General features: G+C 34.7%; 1 non-coding gene across 1 annotated transcript; it reads left to right on the forward strand.

The window, feature by feature from the left end:
- The first annotated feature begins 10,125 nt into the window (after nucleotides 1-10,125).
- Nucleotides 10,126-10,232, forward strand: LOC121215864 (small nucleolar RNA R71). Its single transcript, XR_005911834.1, has one exon. It is a non-coding gene; the product is annotated as a small nucleolar RNA R71 (small nucleolar RNA).
- The last annotated feature ends 2,055 nt before the right edge of the window (nucleotides 10,233-12,287 follow it).

Consider the following 12,287-nt stretch of genomic DNA (forward strand, 5'->3'; position numbering starts at 1 on the left):
GGAGCAGATATGGATTTTTCTTTTATTACCTCAAAGGCTTTGACACAGCTTTGGTCAAATATGAAAGGTGTCTCTATCTGATGGAGTAGATTCAGTGGTTTAGAAATGTAAGCAAAGTCTTTTATAAGCTTCGGTAAAATCCTGCATGGCCCAAAAAATTTCGAACACCTTAGACATTTGTTGGATTGGGAAGATTTTTTATAACCTCAATTTTGGCTATGTCTACTTCCATACCTTTTCATGATATCTGATGTCCTAACACCAATCCTTCTTTTATCATAAAAGCATTTTTCCCAGTTAAGAACTAGATTAGTCTCTTCGTACCTTTTTAGAACTTTATCAAGGTTACCCATACATTCTTTAAAAGAGTCTCTATAGATCAAAAAGTTGTAACCCCTCAAACCATGCCTAGGCGTTATGGCCCAATCTAAGCAATTAAATAGGTCATAAAAATGGGGAAACTTGAGTTGAAATAAACTGATTTAATCTTTGGAAATGAGTGCTAGTTTTTCACTTAAATACGATTTTTTAAATATTACTTTGAAAGAAATCTTGTTTATTATTTGTGAAACATTGCGAAGATCTTTAAAATTCAAGTTCGTTCATTTGAGTTTACGGAAAACGGGTTTTATTGAGAAAATACTAAATTATTTTTAATCCTTATTAAAATCCCATGCAAAATATCCAATATCCAATGTTTTCAAAATGAAATACCCTATGCCACAGTCCAATAGTTTACCACAAAATAAAATCACACAAACCTAAAAACTATGCAAATAACAGAGCTTGGTCAGAGTTGTTATGCAACCTTCAATTTAATTGGGTCAAGATCTAAATTGATCATGCACATTTCAATTATGTGTCCATTACTCGTCATCTGGTCAGGATCGCTCAGCTAATCAGGTGCATTTCAATAACGTATGAATGAAATACATACTTGATTTTAATTGAAAACATGATCGATTGAGGCACAAACATTATAAGCATGAATCAAATAAATATTATTTAACCAAAGAAATCATCCAAGCTTATATAAAATTAAGCTAACATTGTTGTAAACAAGAACAAAGAATACATAGAAAACATATTTATTTAAATTAAAGAAAAGGAAGATGAAACCCAATTTAGAATGGCTGTCACCCAAGACTCTAACTGACGAGGCTCCTTTGTTCCTTTGCCTTGCTCCTTTGCTGATGGCTCTCCAAGGTGGTCGATCAAGGGTTTTTTAAGAGGCTTACAAAATATGATGCTAGGTGTGGGAATGGAAAAGGCTAAGAGAATTTGGAGAAAAGAGAGAATGATGCTTGAGGGATGATGAATGAAGGAATGAGAGAGTCTTATTTATAGGTGAGGAGAGGGGGATAGTTTGCTAAAAATAGTGGATGTTAACCTCTTCAAATCTCCTCAAATTGTGGCCAGCCATGCTTAGTGGCTTTTGACTTGATTTTTTGCTTGATTTTTAAGCAATTTTGGATGTCACACAACTTAGAACTGAGACTCGGTCAATCGTAAATCTTTATGCAAATCTCTAATTTCTTCAACACTGCAATGACCTTGTGTAATTAAACCAAAGAATGGTTTAAATGGATAGCCATGTGTAGCAGAATATTCGTTTGACTTGGTCTCCAATTTGGACAGTTTTGTAATCCAGCAAAGCTATCAAAACTATCCAGAACAAATCAACAAGTTAGAGGACCAAATAATAAAATTTATCTAATTTAATTAATTAATTATAATCCAAATTATTAATGAAATATTTTAAAATGAATTATTAAATATAATTTTATATTTTATTATTTAATTTAATCATGCATGACCCACTCTATGTCTTAAAAATATAATATATTCAAATTAATATAAAATAAGCCATTTATTGCATGAAAACTATATAATAAAGCATAAAATCACATTCTAATAATTTCTATGTCCTAATTTCATATTTTCACGTATTTCATTAATTTATTAAATAATTACTTAGTTTTAACAACAGATTTAAGTAAAAAGGTGGTAAATTACAAAGGAAAAATCCTATATATTTTTCCGTTTACACACCCCCAAACTTAAATCATCGCTCGTCCCGAGTAATGTTTATGCACAGCAAAAGGTCTTGCTATGGCAAAATTGCTAATTGTGTAAGCAACATCAGTCTTTGTCTCATAATCATGCATTAATAACTTCATGCTTTTCGCTCTTCTTTATTAACAAGTAATTCATATGAAATAATTCCTTCAGATTATACTAAGCTTGAAAATATGCCAACATGAATCATAGTTTGCATGTATGTCACAGCCATAGATAACATTCTTCATTCAACATAATTTCCTATCAATCAAGCAAACAATCACAAGGCTTATTTATGATCTTCATATGTTGAACTTAGGACTTCCTTTCCACTAATGTAGGTGACATAATCATCAAATCAATAGGCCTTTTATAAGGTTGTAATGGGACTCAGTTAAAGGTAGGGATTTTAAGAGATGGGACATTTTGGTTTTAAAAATCTTAACCTTTAACTTTGTCTTCATTTTCTCATAATACAACCTTTTTCTTTAAGTGAACCTTTGGAACACCCCAAACTTATTTTGAACTCAAGCTCATACATTTTTCCTTTTTGGAGACTGAGCGAACTTTTCTTCGCTGTCTTTTTTTTTTGTTTTTTTTAAGCATGAGCACATACATCTTTATGAAAATTTCCTCAAATGTTGATTCCCAAGACAACTTTAGTAAAGATAGGTGCACAAAATTAGGATAATTTTAAAAAGATGGTAACTGGCTTATAATGTAGGTTCATTGCAAAAATAGGCCTTTAAGCTCAAAATTACAGTTTCAAGGGTCTAATATCATAGAGTTGGCTTGAAAAGGCTCAAACGGTCCAAAGAAATAGTGCCTATATCATTTTAGATTTTTATGTCCCCTAGGATTTCGCCTCAAGAAAGTTAATAATTCAATTCTAAAGATATAAACCTTCATGCATGTCTAATCTCAAAAGAAACTAAGTTTTCATGGTAAACATTACTAAGGCTAAGATCATACAAGCATTTCATTCTCCATGATAACATACTTTCACTTAGATAAAATCATAATTCATACTTGCATACAAACTATCTCAGTAACAAAAAAAGCATCTCTAAACATTCATTTATTAAAACATACTTATGAAGCAATGTCCTCAATGTAAGAACAAAGTAATGAATGAAAACTGAACACCAGGTAGGGTTGTAAAGAAAGAGAGGTGAGTCATTAAGACTGCTTAAATGCCAAGTCTTCCCTAATAACCCAATCCTAGACATGTTCATTCCCATTACCACATCACTTAGTCATATTCTTTCTGAAGAAGTGTTAAGTTTGTTCATGCTTGCTATGTTTTATTCTGCAGAAATTAAATCCTAATTACGAAAGAAAAAAATTCCTAAAGACCTAAAAATAATTAAATAAATAACAAGACAAGAATACCCCCTTTATTTTTCTAACTTATTCCCCTTGTCTTCTTTAGCTCCATCTCCACTTGCATCCTCAGTATCTTCCGTCCATGTCTCAATGATAGCATCTGGGAACTCAGGAACAAAAGTATTAGAGATATTCTTAAAAGTATTTCGAATTGAGTCATTTCTAATTTTTGCATATTTCCAGTAAGTTTGTTGTTGATTGTGCATGAACTTGCACATATCTATCAAAATTGACAACTCCGATTTCCTTGAAGTACTTGCAAAAGTCGGCATGGGAGTTGTATATTCAGGTTCTTCTTTTGGCTCAACCCTTGGTTCAGGAATATTCGATTCCTTATCAGATTCTTCTTCTTCAGTGTCTGTGACTGAATTAGCTTTAGCTTCAGTTCCATCTGTTGACTCTTCTGTATCCGGCTCAGTTGGCTTTTCTTGCTTGCCTTGATTCAGTTCATGCACCCTCTCTACTAATCTTTCAATATCATAATTTGTAATGCATCCTTGAACATATCGCCCCTTCAGATTTGCTTGTGTTTTAACACGGGCCTTTAAGCAAAGTGAAGTGATTAATGATGGGAAATAAGCACTTCCTACCTTCTTTTTAGCACAATTGTGAATCTCCTTGAGGATAATTTTCCCAACATTAATAGACTTTTCTGTCAAAATTGTATATAACAAAAGCATCCATTCCATCGAGATGGTGGAACTATGTGAGATAGGTATAAAATTGTAGCGAATGAAATAAAATCATACCTTTGCTACTCGTTTTAAGTATTCTCTTCGACAATAATGGCTCCCATACTTTCTTATAATCCATTGGGATCCCAGATTTGTCACAACATCAAGCACTTGTTGAAGAAAATCCCAATTGTTATTGTTTATCATAGGGTAGTACTCATTTTCTTCAACATCAAGTAAATTAAACAAATCATTGATGAATTTAGAAGCAAAAGGTACCTTTTTCTTTCGAACGATGACTTCAGTAGCATCTTGTGTAGTCAAACTAGCATAGAATTCTCGAACTAGATCATCATTGGGAAGTGAACAAGCATCACAAAATCATTCCCACTTGAGAGCGTAGATTTTCTTTCTAATCAGTATAGGAACAACCATCAAATCATTACTCTTCAAGTCAAAACCTTTTTCCAGCATCATAGGTTGATGCTTGAAGATTGAATCAAATCTCTCTTTCACTTCTTCATCGATCAAAATTGGGTTTTTAGGGATAGTCTTTGAAGATCTTGTTCTTTTGTGAGACATGGTATCTTTTCCCAAAAATTCGGTAAAGTTTCTGCACAAAAGAGAAAAGAGAAATTGACAAAGTGGGTAGAACTTGCTATGGCAAAAATCTTGCGACAACAATAGGGAATTTTAGCAAAAAGGGAAGAGAACTAGGGTTTCTTTTGAGATTTGAGGTTGACGGCACAAAAGGGAGATTTAGGGTGTAAGCAAATTGCTTTGAGGGATATGAAGATTAGTAGAATGGAGAGGGGTTTATATAGGAAAAATTAGGGCAACATGTAGCAAAAAATTAGATACATTAGGGTTACTTGGGCGGCAAGCAATGGGTGTGACGGCAAGGCATGGATTTTTCCCTCCTTTTTACTGTCTTGGGCCTTAAACTCAGACTGTATCTTACTAAAAAAACTGATTAGTACTTGGGCCAAATTTGACCCCCTTTATTAACATAAAAATTTAAAATTTAAATAGAACAAATGAAATTTAAAAAAAAATTTAAGTCTTAATTAGAAATTTTCTTCTTAACAAATTACATTAAATTAATTCCTAAGAAAGGTTGGAGGGGTCATAGTGGTCCTGCTTAAGTTCCAGTCTCCTTAGACAGAATTAATAAAATGTAATAAGTTAAGAAAATAAGTTCTAATTATTTATTTATTTACAAAATGAGTTCATGAAAAATTAAAGGTCTATTAATTTAAGCGAGGATTCAACTCACTCAACTTCACCATCCTAGTAGTGTTTCAGACGTTGACCATTAACTTTAAACGTACCTCCATAATTGTTGTATAATTCAATAGCTCTATAAGGATAAACTCGTTAGATGGTATAAGGTCCTTTCCATCGGGATTTAAGCTTCCCTAGAAATAACTTCAATTTTGAATTAAACAACAAAACCTTCTCACCTTCGTAAAACTCGCAAGGTTGTATATGACTATCATGCCACCTCTTTGATCTTTCTTTACACATTTTGGAATTCTCATATGAAAACAACCTCAGCTCTTCCAACTCATCAAGTTGTAACATCCTTCTCTCACTGGCTTGCTTAAGATCAAAGTTCAACTGCTTTAAAGCCCAGTGAGCTTTATTTTCCAACTCTAATGGCAAATGACATGCCTTTCCAAAGACTAATCGATAAGGAGTCATTCCTAACGGAGTCTTAAATGATGTTCGATAGGCCCATAATGCATCATCGAGCCTTCGAGACCAATATTTTCTGCTAGGGCGTACTACCTTTTCAAGGATACCTTTGATTTCGTGATTCACTCTTTCAACTTGCTCATTACACTAGGGGTGATAGGCAGTACCAATCTTATGCTTCACATCATATTTGTCACGCAACCACTTAAGTCATTTGTTCACAAAGTGAGAACCTTCATCACTAATAATAGCTCTTGGTGTCCCAAATCGTGTGAACACATGCTTATGTAGGAATCGCATGACTACCTTAGCATCATTTGTAGGGTATGCTTCAGCTTCAACCCACTTGGATACATAGTACACAGCAACTAAGATGTATTTGTTCCCATACGAAGAAGGAAATGGGCCTAGGAAGTGAATACCCCATATGTCGAACAATTCAATCTCCAAAATGTTTGTAAAGGGCATCTCATTCCTCCTTGATATATTTCCAGTCCTTTGGCATTTATCACAGTTATTCACATAAGCATAAGTTTAAATAGTGTAGGCTAAAAGAAACTTGTTTGCAAAATATTTGCTGCAGTACAAGAACCACCAAAGTGTCCCCTACTTGGAGATTAATGGCAATGATACAAGACCTCAGTAATCTTGCTTTCAGCTACACAGTTTCAGATTATATTACCTGCACATTGTTTAAACAAAATTAGATCCTCTGAAAGATAATACCGACTATCATGAAGGAATTTTTTCCTTTGTTGGTGTCATTTCTCGAAGAATTATTCCACATGCAAGATAATTGGCAAAATCAGCAAACCAAGGTCTTTCATGAATTCGATTTACCTCAAATAAGTGTTCATCTAGGCAATTCTCGTTGATAAGCACACATGACTGAGTTACCTCATCTTGCTTCAACCTCAACAGATGATGAACTATTTGATTTTTGACACCTTTTTTGTCTTGGATCTCAATGTCAAATTCTTGGAGTAAAAGTATCCAACGAATTAGCCTTGGTTTTGCATCTTTCTTCATGAGCAAGTATTTAATGGCCGCATGGTCAGTAAATACTGTAGCTTTGGTACCTATCAAATATGAGCGAAATTTTTCAAAAGCAAAAACTATAGCGAAAAGTTCCTTTTCAGTTACCGTATAATTGCGTTGGGCTCCTGTCAAAGTTCTACATGCATAGTAAATAGGGTGAAACACTTTATTTCTTCCTTGACCCATCACATCTCCAATGGCATAGTCACTTGCATCGCACATCAATTTAAAAGGTGAGTTTCAATCAGGTGTAACAATTATTAGGGCTGAGATTAATCGCTTCTTTAGATCTTTAAAAGCGTCCAAACATGATTTGTTGAAATCAAACACTATATCTTTATCTATCAACAAACACAACGATTTAGAAATTTTTGAGAAATCTTTGATAAGCTTTCGAAAAAAACCGGCATGGCCTAAGAAACTTCTGACTCCTTTCACATTCATTGGGGCCGGTAATCTTTCAATTACGTTCACCTTTGCTTTATCGAATTCAATTCCTTTTTTTAAGATCTTATGACCTAAGACAATCCCTTCCTTGACCATTAAATAGTATTTTTTTCCCAATTAAGGACAAGATTCGTCTCTTCGTATCTATTCAGTACGTCAGCCAAATTACACAAACAAATATCATAAGTGTTACCAAAAATAGAAAAATCGTCCATGAAAACCTCAACAAAATTTTCAACCATCTCAATAAATATTGCCATCATGCATTGCTGAAAATTTGCAGGTGCATTGCATAAACCAAAAAGCATTCGCCTAAAAGCAAACGTACCGTATGGACAAGTAATGGTTGTTTTATGTTGGTCCTCTAGGGCTACAACTATTTGGTTATATCCTGAATAGTCATCTGAAAAATAATAGAATTCATTTTCTGCCAGTCAATCTAACAATGATCCATAAAAGGTAACAAAAAATGGTCCTTTCGAGTGGCTTTGTTCAACTTTCTGTAATTAATACATATTCTCCAACCGGTAACAGTTCTTGTTGGAACTAACTCGTTATGCTCATTTTCAACAATCGTGATTCCACCTTTCTTCAGCACACACTGCACCGGACTTACCCATGAACTATCTGAAATAGGATAGATGATTCCTGCATCTAACCATTTGATCACTTCCTTTCTCACAACTCATTTCATAATAGGATTGAGCCTCCTTTGCCCATCAATTTGAGCTCTTTCACCTTCTTCTAAAATGATTTTATGCATGCAAAAAGAAGGGCTTATACCTCAATTTTTAGAACAACAATTAGTTGCTCCTCTTGATATTTTGTCAGTTTCGCTGAAATAATCACAGATAGAGTAGAACAATCACCTAAATAAACGTACTTCAAATGGGAAGGAAGTACCTTTAGTTCGAGTTTAGGTGGTTCTTCAATTGACAACTTGGGTTGCACAAATTCTTTAACTTTCAACTCAAACGCTTCAAACCGTGTGGATTGAATAAAATTTCCTGGATTGGCTTCCATCGAAGCCATGTTTTTTTCACCTTCTTCATCCTCTAAAGGGTCAAGATCTAAGGCTTTCTCCAATGGATCTTCTTCAAAATTTCTTTCCATAGAAACCAAGGTTTCTATATCTTCCATAACTGAACACTCCTCTGGCTGATTGGGAAATTTCATAGCTTTAAGAATGTTAAAGGTTACCTGATCATTTTGAACTTGCATGGTGAGTTCTCCTTTCTGCACATCACTTAACGTTCTTTTCGTGGCTAAGAAAGGTCTCCCAAGAATGACCGGCACTTCCTTGTCTGCTTCAAAATCTAAGACAATGAAATTAGTAGGAAAAATAAATTTATCGACTCTTACCAAAACATCCTCAATCTTTCCTTCGGGATATGCTAAAGGTCGATCCACTAGCTAAAGCGTCACAGTTGTAGGTCTTGCTTTACCTATCCCTAACATCTTGAAAATAGACTTAGGCATCAAGTTGATACTCGCTCCTAAGCCACACAAAGCTTTACCATAGTAAGATTCACCAATGTTACAGGGTATAGTAAAGCTTCCCAGGTCTTTCAATTTTGGTGGCAATTTGTTCTGCAGGAACGCACTGCACTCCTTTTTCAAGGCAACAGTCTCATACTCACACAGTCGTTTCTTCTTGGACAGTATATCCTTTATAAACTTCACATAATTCGATATTTGTTTTAAAGCCTCCAGCAACGGAATATTGATATGTAACTACTTCAGAACATCCAAAAACTTCTTGATTTGCACCTCCTATTTCTGCATGTTTTGTTGCAATCTTTGCGGATATGGAGGTGACGGAACTTTCGGTTGAACCAGACAACTTTTCTGAGTAGGTAAATTTGCATCCAAAGAAGATGTTAAAATATCTGAATTCACTAAGTCAGGGTTTACCTTGTCAAACTTTGTATTTCTTGATTCATTTGGTGTAGGAAGTTCAAAAATTGGTTGGTTCTTCTGAAATGGCTTATCTTCGACATCAATCAATTGCGGTTCTAGAATTTTACCCCTTCACAATGCCACTGCCTTGATATGTTCTTTACCTAAATTTCTTGCATTCTTTGTATCACTCGGCAAGGTTCCTTGCGGTCTATTACGTAGCTCCGTAGCTAACTGACTGATTTGGTTTTCCAAATTTTTCAGTGTTGCTGCTTGGCTTTGGGTCAAAGCGTCATTCTTTTCCAAGTATGCTTTCAACAAGTTCTCCAAATTGTTTGATGCCTCAAATTGAAGTGATTTTGGAGCTTACTGATCAAACCCTTGAGATTGGTTGGGTCTTTGCTGCAATAAGTTGTTGTTCAGTCCATTTCCTTGGTTGCTCCAAGAAAAGTTAGGATTATTACGCCATGAAGTATTGTAGAAGTTGGACTAGGGTCCTTGTCCACTCCTATTTTGATATTGGTTCCCTACATAGTACACTGACTCGGGATTTGAGAGACAATTCTTAAAAGAATGACATTTCCCACAGTACACACAGGAAACTATTTCAAACGGACTTGGTGGCTAAGCTACAGAATTATTAGTACTATTAGCGGTTAACTGTTTTATCGTAGAGGAAATAGACGATACCCTAGCTGATAACGAAGTGAGGGCATCAACTTCTTAAACTTCGGCTACACATCTTCCTGAAGCTGTTCGATTTGCTGGTCATTGATAGTTATTACTCACGATCCTCTCGATGATCTCATAAGCCTCATTATAAGACTTAGACAAAATTGTACCATTCGCGGAAGCATCTACCATCAATCTTGTATGTGCATTGAGACCATTATAGAATGTCTCAAACTGGATACAATGTGGAATCTCATGATGAGGACACTTACGAAGTAACTCCTTGAATCGCTCCCAAGCCTCATACAAAGACTTGTCATCCAATTGTTGGAAAGTTGTGATCTCGTTCCTTAACTTAGCATTGTTGCTAGGTGGGAAATACTTCACCAAAAATCTCTCTGCTAATTCTTGCCATGTAAATATGGAACATGGTGGCAATGAATTGAGCCATGCTCGTGCTTGATCTCGCAACGAGTACGAAAACAACTTCAACCTCAGTACGTCTTTAGTCACACTGGCTATCTTCCGTGGAGATGTGGAGATGTGGATCTTCCGTGGGCATACCACTAAATTGGCCCACCATTTTTAGCATTTGAAACATCACTGGTTTCAATTCAAACTGGGTTACCTCAATATCTGGCCTTCAAATTCCTGGGTTTAACTTACTGAAAAGTGGCACAGCATATTCTCTGATGCATCGATCCCTATCATCGGTAATGAGGATAGGATTTCATACATGATCGGCTTTATTACCTTGGTCTTGGTTCTGATTTCCAAGGTCCATCTCGACTTGTCTTTGAGTTGTTCGTTCACGTCTTGTTTGTCTGAAAGTTGACTCAATTTCAGGGTCTACAGGGAGTAAATCGATAATTCGATCTATGCTCATAAACACCCGAAAAGAAAATCACAAAAATTAAAAATAATAAGTTAGTAATGTTAGAAATAAATCAAATTGAAAATAAATAATTTCACAAAAAAAATACTATGGCAATAATTGACAATCCCTATCAACGGTGCCAAAAACTTGAAACACGTAGTTTTGTGCAAGTGTATGCAATCGTTATCAAGTAATAAGTAAGTATCGAGTTATCGTCTCCACAATGATTGTATTTGTGCTAAGTCACTTAATTTGTAAAATTATATTAACAATTTGGTAAATAAAAACACAATATAGTTGAAAAGTGATGATTAAAATATATTAAACTAAATGCGATGATCCCTAATGCAAATTATCCTAAGTTTGCAAATTATATGAATGAAATAGATTTTAGTAAAATTAAACACAATTTGGAATAAATATAACATCAATAAACTAGGACAATTACTTTAATTAAACTCAATTTATTATCAACATGCTTAATAACATTCGAAAAAACATTCCATGGCAACTCGATCTTTCATGAGTTTGGAAACCACATTAGGTCCTTTCAAAATCCTTTACTTAGTAAATACGCATTTTATCGATCCTTATTTACTAAGGCTTTCTTAGCATTCATGTGAGGTAATAGGGATGTGTCAAGTTTGAAACTATTTAATCACACAAATCTAAAAACTATGCAAATAACAGAGCTTGGTTAGAGTTGTTATGCAACCTTCAATTTAATTAGGTCAAGATCTAAATTGAGCATGCATATTTCAATTATGCGTCCATTAGTCATCGTCTAGTCAGGATCGCTCAGCTAATTCAGGTGCACTTTAATCATGTATGAACGAAATACAGACTTGATTTGAATTGAAAACTTGATCAATTGAGGCACAAACATTATAAGCATGAATCAAATAAATATTATTGAATCAAAGCAATCATCCTAGCTTAAATAAAATTAAGCTAACATTGTTGTAAACAAGAACAAAGAAAACATAGCAAACATCTTTATATTAAATTAAAGAAAAGGAAGATTAAACCCAATTCAGAATGGCTGTCACCCAAGACTCTAACTGACGAGACACCTTCGTTCCTTTCTTTGCTCCTTTGTTGATGGCTCTCCAAGGTGGCTAACCAAGGGTTCTTTAAAAAGCTTAATTGCTAAAATCTCTCTGAAGAGATGATGATAGACGTGGGAATGGAAAAGACTAAGAGAATTTGGAGAAAAGAGAGAATGATGCTTGAGGGATGATGAATGAAGGAATGAAAGGGTCTTATTTATAGGTGAGGAGAGGGGGATAGTTTGCTAAAAATAGTGGATGTTAACCTCTTCAAATCTCCTCAAATTGTGGCCGTCCATGCTTAGTGGCTTTTGACTTGATTTTTTGCTTGATTTTTAAGCAATTTTTGATGTGACACAACTTAGGACTGAGACTCGGTCAATCGTAAATCTTCAGGAAAATCTCTAATTTCTTCAACACTGCAAGGACCTTGTGTAATTAAACCAAAGAATGTTTTAAATGGACAGCCATGTGTAGCCGAATATT

This window comes from Gossypium hirsutum, chromosome D03 (genome assembly GCF_007990345.1).
Source record: "Gossypium hirsutum isolate 1008001.06 chromosome D03, Gossypium_hirsutum_v2.1, whole genome shotgun sequence".
NCBI classification, from domain to species: Eukaryota; Viridiplantae; Streptophyta; class Magnoliopsida; order Malvales; family Malvaceae; genus Gossypium; species Gossypium hirsutum.